The sequence below is a fragment of the Anolis carolinensis genome, chromosome 5 (genome assembly GCF_035594765.1).
Source record: "Anolis carolinensis isolate JA03-04 chromosome 5, rAnoCar3.1.pri, whole genome shotgun sequence".
Lineage (NCBI taxonomy): Eukaryota > Metazoa > Chordata > Lepidosauria > Squamata > Dactyloidae > Anolis > Anolis carolinensis.
The window spans coordinates 56433763-56441630 of NC_085845.1; the positions used below are offsets into that span (position 1 = coordinate 56433763).

Here is a 7868-nt window from a genome sequence, read left to right on the forward strand (position 1 = left end):
ATTTTGGAGCCTGGCCGCCTGGCCATCTGTCCAGACAGATTTGGTTGTGTACTTGTGGCACAGAACAATGGGGTGCTGTTCCTAGGTTATACATGACTGTTTCTGTTAGCCACCTGCATGACCTTGGCTCTCAGTATTTACATTACTCTACAACACGTCCATGTCCCAACAGCCAGTAATAAGCTTTTGCCATTTACTGAACTGTACCCATGTTGTCAACATACATCCAATGAGGAACCAACATGTATGATCTGGCAACATCATCCTGTTGTTCCCTGGCACAAGTACACCACAAAACTTGTCTGCACAGATGGCCATACAACAAGGTCTGACTAATTACAGTAATGATGACATTTTGTTCCTGGTTCGGAAGTGTATCTTCCTGTTTCATTGTGTACTACTTCATGTGAAAGTACTTGCTGCGCCCCAGGAACTTCATTTTTCTGCCACAAACTTTACTAAACATGTGAAGGATGAAGTTCCTCTTCCCAGGAGAAAGTTTTTGCCTTCTACTCAAGTGTCACCTTCTTTTTAGGAACTGACCAATCAGGAACAAAAATCTAAAACACGGCAACAAACCCAGATAAACAATTCCCTGATTTCCAATTGCAGGGACATACAGATCCGGATATTCAGCTAAAAACTTAGATATTCCCGCACCTGGAAATCTCGTGTTTTTTGCCTTTTGTAGCAATTGCTTCCGGTTTAACAGGGAACAGTGTCTGGCCACCCTCTGAATGCTGCAGGAGCTCCTGGAATAAAGTAATATCTGGATGGGCCTGGAGATGTAGGAATCAAGGTTCAAATTTCCACTGACCCATGGAATTTGTTGGGGTGACCACTTTCTCTCTTTCAGCAAAAGAAAGCTATTTACTTCTCTTTAAAGCCCACCACTATTCTGGACTGGGTAGAGGTGCAGGTGGTTGGTGTAGCAAGTGATAGCAAGGTCTTATTCAATCTTTCAGCTCTTGTTTCCTTGATTCAATTTTTCTTATTCTTATTTTATTTTCTCTCTTGATCTTTGATCTTTACCTTTGATCTTTACCTTGTATCTTAACGTTTTATCTTTACCTTTACCTTTCTCTTTTTTTCTTTTTTCTTTTCTTTTTAATTTTTGTCTTTGTTATTAATTTTTATCTTTATTTATTGTATAGTGTGTAGAATGTAGTGTGTAGGTTGTAGTGTGTAGAGTGTAGTTTGTAGAGTGTTGTTTATATTGTGTGTAGTTTGTAGTGTTGTTTGTAGTGTGTTGTTCGTAGTGTGTAGTGTGTAGGTGTTGTTGTTGTTATTGAACCCCTTACCCTTTCCTTTACCCTAACCCAAACCCTAATTTATCTTTTTTTAAATTATCTTTATTTTGTTATTATCTCTATTTTTTATTATCTCTATTTTTTATTATCTCTATTTTTTATAATCTCTATTTTTTATTATATCTATTTTTTATTTTTTTAGTTAGAGCTAGTCAGGCTCTAGAGCTAGTGTAGTTAGGGAAATGAAAAAAACAAAAAAGCTGAATATCTGGGTGTGGGCTGAGGATCCTCTACGGCCTCCGTCAATCCCCTCCTTGATGGAGAAAAAGAGCTCCGAGAAGGCTGTTCTGACTACAAGTAAAGAAAGTACTGTCAAGAAGCTCCCAGCAATAAGTAAAAGGGAAAGGTGCCCCCTCTGGGAACTTGCCGGAAAAAAAGAAGAGGAAGCAAAGCAAAAAAAGGCCAGTATCGAAGCCCGCAAAATTGAAGAAAAATTCAAAATAGATCTTCTGGCCCGCCAAAAGAAGCTTGAATATAAACAATGACGGGACCTCCATTTGCTAGATTACTGTTGTATACAGGGGGGCCCTGGGAGATAGAGTGGTATATTAATAATGTTTCTTTTTTATTTTATATTAGGAGTCCCTGGAGCGGCGGCAGCAAGAAAAAAAAGTACGCCGAGAAAGGGAGCTGGCAGCGGCGGCTCTCCTGGAGAAGAAGGAAGGGATCCGCCTGATCTACACGGGGTCGGACTGGATACGGCCCCCCTGCATTCCAGGGGATCCCTTCCTGACGGGAAATAAGGAGAGCCGCCAACCAATGTTTCAACATCGCCAGCCCTACTTTCTGCCTCCAATAAAAGAAGCCAACGCCGCTGCTCCCGGGACCAGCTCTACAACATTCAATGAGACGAACTGGCCATTTTTTTTCCCGAAGCCGCCACCCAGGACGTGATGATGTAAGAAATTGTTTTGGAAAATTAAAAAGCTTTTGTCTTTGTTATTAATTTTTATCTTTATTTATTGTATAGTGTGTAGAATGTAGTGTGTAGGTTGTAGTGTGTAGAGTGTAGTGTGTACAGTGTAGTTTGTAGAGTGTAGTTTGTAGAGTGTTGTTTATATTGTGTGTAGTTTGTAGTGTTGTTTGTAGTGTGTTGTTTGTAGTGTGTAGTGTGTAGATGTTGTTGTTGTTATTGAACCCCTTACCCTTTCCTTTACCCAAACCCTAACCCTAATTTATCTTTTTTTTTAAATTATCTTTATTTTTTTATTATCTCTATTTTTTATTATCTCTATTATTTATTTTCTCTATTTTTTATTTTTTTAGTTAGAGCTAGTCAGGCTCTAGAGCTAGTGTAGTTAGGGAAATGAAAAAAACAAAAAAGCTGAATACCTGGGTGTGGGCTGAGGATCCTCTACGGCCTCCGTCAATCCCCTCCTTGATGGAGAAAAAGAGCTCCGAGGAGGCTGTTCTGACTTCAAGTAAAGAAAGTACTGTCAAGAAGCTCCCAGCAATAAGTAAAAGGGAAAGGCGCCCCCTCTGGGAACTTGCCGGAAAAAAAGAAGAGGAAGCAAAGCAAAAAAAGGCCAGTATCGAAGCCCGCAAAACTGAAGAAAAATTCAAAAGAGATCTTCTGGCCCGCCAAAAGAAGCTTGAATATAAACAATGGCGGGACCTCCATTTGCTAGATTACTGTTGTATACAGGGGGGGCCCTGGGAGATAGAGTGGTATATTAAAAATGTTTCTTTTTTATTTTATATTAGGATTCCCTGGAGTGGCGGCAGCAAGAAAAAAAAGTACGCCGAGAAAGGGAGCTGGCAGCGGCGGCTCTCCTGGAGAAGAAGGAAGGGATCCGCCTGATCTACACGAGGTCGGACTGGATCTGGCCCCCCTGCGTTCCAGGGGATCCCTTCCTGACGGGAAATAAGGAGAGCCGCCAACCAATGTTTCAACATCGCCAGCCCTACTTTCTGCCTCCAATAAAAGAAGCCAACGCCGCTGCTCCCGGGACCAGCTCTACAACATTCAATGAGATGAACTGGCCATTTTTTCTTCCGAAGCCGCCACCCAGGACGTGATGATGTAAGAAATTGTTTTGGAAAATTAAAAAGCTTTTGTCTTTGTTATTAATTTTTATCTTTATTTATTGTATAGTGTGTAGAATGTAGTGTGTAGGTTGTAGTGTGTAGAGTGTAGTGTGTACAGTGTAGTTTGTAGAGTGTAGATTGTAGAGTGTTGTTTATATTGTGTGTAGTTTGTAGTGTTGTTTGTAGTGTGTTGTTTGTAGTGTGTAGTGTGTAGGTGTTGTTGTTGTTATTGAACCCCTTACCCTTTCCTTTACCCGAACCCTAACCCTAATTTATCTTTTTTTAAATTATCTTTATTTTTTTATTATCTCTATTTTTTATTATCTCTATTTTTATTATCTCTATTTTTTATAATCTCTATTTTTTATTATATCTATTTTTTTATTTTTTTAGTTAGAGCTAGTCAGGCTCTAGAGCTAGTGTAGTTAGGGAAATGAAAAAAACAAAAAAGCTGAATACCTGGGTGTGGGCTGATGATCCTCTACGGCCTCTGTCAATCCCCTCCTTGATGGAGAAAAAGAGCTCCGAGGAGGCTGTTCTGACTACAAGTAAAGAAAGTACTGTCAAGAAGCTCCCAGCAATAAGTAAAAGGGAAAGGCGCCCCCTCTGGGAACTTGCCGGAAAAAAAGAAGAGGAAGCAAAGCAAAAAAAGGCCAGTATCGAAGCCCGCAAAACTGAAGAAAAATTCAAAAGAGATCTTCTGGCCCGTCAAAAGAAGCTTGAATATCAACAATGGCGGGACCTCCATTTGCTAGATTACTGTTGTATACAGGGGGGCCCTGGGAGATAGAGTGGTATATTAATAATGTTTCTTTTTTATTTTATATTAGGAGTCCCTGGAGCGGCGGCAGCAAGAAAAAAAAGTACGCCGAGAAAGGGAGCTGGCAGCGGCGGCTCTCCTGGAGAAGAAGGAAGGGATCCGCCTGATCTACATGGGGTCGGACTGGATCCAGCCCCCCTGCGTTCCAGGGGATCCCTTCCTGACGGGAAATAAGGAGAGCCGCCAACCAATGTTTCAACATCACCAGCCCTACTTTCTGCCTCCAATAAAAGAAGCCAACGCCGCTGCTCCCGGGACCAGCTCTACAACATTCAATGAGACGAACTGGCCATTTTTTCTTCCGAAGCCGCCACCCAGGACGTGATGATGTAAGAAATTGTTTTGAAAAATTAAAAAGCAGAAAAAAGGTGTGGGGGAGATCTTTGAGCCTCCATTTATTGATTTCTTTCTTTATTTCTTTATTACAGTTATACAGAGATTTACACAGGATCCTCGATGACAATGACCGGCCCTTTGAATTACCGAAGCCCACACCCAGGACTTGATGCTTTAAAAAATAAAGTTTTGAAAAATAAATATTTGACTTTGAGGTTTTTTTCACTAGCATTGCTTTAATAAAGTTTTGAAAAATAAATCTTTGACTTTGAGGGTTTTTTTTTTACTTTACCATTGGTTTAATAAAGTTTTGAAAAAATAGATGTTTGACTTTGAGAGTTTTTTTCACTTAACACAAGTGGCTTACAAAAATGCTTGAAACAAACATCTTAATCAACATTTCTGACCACTCATTATCTATATATGTCTACCAATAAAACTCAACAGATTTCTCTATAGCCATGACAAAGCATGATGACTGTCCCTCAAAGAAAATATACAGGGTTGAGCTTCCACAACCAGATTGATCCCTTTGATTTTAGGCGCAAACATAAACATACAGCATGATTAATTCTTTTATCAATTGTATTAACCTGTTGGGTGTGTTTATGTATTATTTGTAATTATGAAAAAATTGTTTTGAAAAATTAAAAAGCAGAAAAAAGTGGGACGAGAAGATCTTTTAGCCTCCATTTATTTATTTATTTATTACAGATACATTTCGCGGAGGATCCTCGATGACAATGACCGGCCCTTTAAGTTACCGAAGCCCACACCCAGAACTGGAAGCTTTAAGAAATAAAGTTTTGAAAAATAAATCTTTGACTTTGAGGTGTTTTTTTTAACTTTACCATTGCTTTAATAAAATTTTGAAAAATAAATCTTTGACTTTGTTTTTTTCACTTTACCATTGCTTTAATAAATAAAGTTTTGAAAAATAAATCTTTGACTTTGAGGTTTTTTTCACTTTACCATTGCTTTAATAAATAAAGTTTTGAAAAATAAATCTTTGACTTTGAGGTTTTTTTTCACTTTACCATTGCTTTTTTTCCAGGGGATCCCTTCCTGATGGGAAATAAGGAGAGCCACCAACCCACCTACCAACGTCTCCAACCCTACTTCCTGCCTCCCACACAAAAGGGCGCCAACACCGCTGCTCCCGGGACCACCACAAATCTGCAGACACCAAGCGGCAGCTCTACAAATTTCAACGCAACTGACTGGCCAATTTTCCTTCCCAAGCCTCCATCCAGGACGTGATGACTTAAAAAATTGCTTTGAAGAATGCAAAAGTAGAAAAACAGTGGGGGCAGAAGATCCTTAAGCCTCTATTTGTTTTTTTATTTATTGATTATATTTGTATCCCGCATCCTTAGTGGGAGAAAACAGCAGAGCAAAGGCTGTCCCTGCTGCTCTGAGTCGAGAAACAACTGAAGAACTGCCATCCATAACGAAAAGAACAAACAGGTGCCCACTCTGGGAACTTGGCCCACAGAAAGCGGAAGAAGATAAAGCAGCAAAACAGAGGAAACATCGAATCTCGCCGGATAGAAGAAAAAAGCACAGAGGGAGATGCAGGCCTACAGAAAAAAGGAATGAAGAGAAACAATGGCGGTACCTGCACCTACAAGCAGTAGGATCTTCGATGACAATGACCAGCCCTTTTTCTTACTGAAGCCCACACCCAGTACTTGATGCTTTAAAAAATAAAGTTTTGAAAAATAAATCTTTGACTTTGAGGGTTTTTTTCGCATTACCATCTGGCAAAAGGGATGTGAAAGTGGTAATCAATCACCTTGATTAACATTTAATAGTCCCGTGGCTTCAAGGCCTGGCTTCTTCCTGCTTGGGAGAATCTTGTGTTGGGAGATGTTAGCTGTCCCTGATTGATTGATGTCTGGAATTCCCATTTTCTGAGTGTTGCTCTTTATTTACCATCCTGATTTTAGAGTTTTTTTAAATACTGTAGCCAGATTTTGTTCATTTTCATAGCTCCTTCCTTTGTGTTGAAATTATCCACATGCTTGTGGATTTCAGTGGCTTCTCTGTGTAGTCTGACGTGGTAGTTGTTAAGAGTGGTCCAGCAGTTCTGTGTTCTCAAATAATATGCTTCTGGAACATGGCCATAAAGCCCAAAAAACTCAAAGCAACCCACTAAATGTGTATTGTCTTCAAGGGCCTAAATATTCTAAAGGCTTCAGATCTCATCTCGTCTGATCTTGGAAGATTAGCAGGGCCAGCCCTGATTAGTACTTCAAACCAACTCAGAATATTCCTTATCTAAGAAAAGGTGACTTGAAGGTGCACGTACCTTCAACTTGCCTATGAACTTATGGTATCCCCACAAATCTCACAGGCACTTCTTTGGCAAGGCATACTTGAAGACGTTTTTGGTAGTTACTTTCTCTGAAATACAGCCCAATGCATTGGTATTCATTGATGGTCTTCCATTTAAGTACTATCCAGGATTGGCTCTGCTTGGCTTCTAAGATCAGAAAGGATTTTGTGTCCTTAGATCAGTGCTTCTCAACCTGTGGGTCCCCAGGTGTTTTGGCCTACAACTCCCAGAAATCCCAGCCAGTTTCCCAGCTGTTAGGATTTCTGGGAGTTGAAGGCCAAAACACCTGGGGACCCATGGGTTGAGAAGCACTGCCTTAGATGATTTAGACCAGTGTTTTCAAACCTTTGGTCCTCCAGGTGTTTGGACTGCACTCCTACAATTCCTAACAGCTGGTAAGCTGGCTGGGATTTCTGGGAATTGAAGTTGCAAATACTTGGAAGGTTGGGAAACACTGGTTTAGAGCCTTGAAACAAGATACAGCTACTCTGAAAGATAGTGAAACACTATTCACTATTGCCAGTAAGAAGACCTGAATCTTAACACAAGTGGCTTACAAAAATGCTAGAAACAAACATCTTAACCAACATTTCTGACCACTGATTATCTGTATATATCTACCAATAAAACTCAACAGATTTCTCTATAGCCATGACAAAGCATGATGACTGTCCCTCAAAGAAAATATACAGGGTTGAGCTTCCACAACCAGATTGATCCCCTTGATTTTAGGCACAAACATAAACATACAGCATGATTCTTTTATACATTATATTAACCAGTTGGGTTTATTTGTGTGTTATTTTTAATTATAAAAAGCTCACCAACATTGTTTCTTGTCTAATGATATCCTTAATATGAATAGTTCGAGGAGCAGAAGGATGGAGAATGAGGGGAAGGTGGGTCGCACATTTAGAACAAATATGGACTAATAAAAATTGAAATGGGAGTGGAGTCACTTCAGGATTTATTCAACAGCATTTGTAACCCTGGCATTGATCCCAGTGCAGCTGCAGCAAAGTGAATAAAATAAACA

General features: G+C 39.8%; 1 long non-coding RNA gene across 1 annotated transcript; it reads left to right on the forward strand.

Annotated features, from left to right (window-relative positions):
- The first annotated feature begins 1069 nt into the window (after window positions 1-1069).
- LOC134299215 (uncharacterized) lies at window positions 1070-4815 on the forward strand. The gene is made up of 2 exons (XR_010006385.1): window positions 1070-4487; window positions 4587-4815. It is a non-coding gene; the product is annotated as an uncharacterized LOC134299215 (long non-coding RNA).
- Window positions 4816-7868: the final 3053 nt, after the last annotated feature.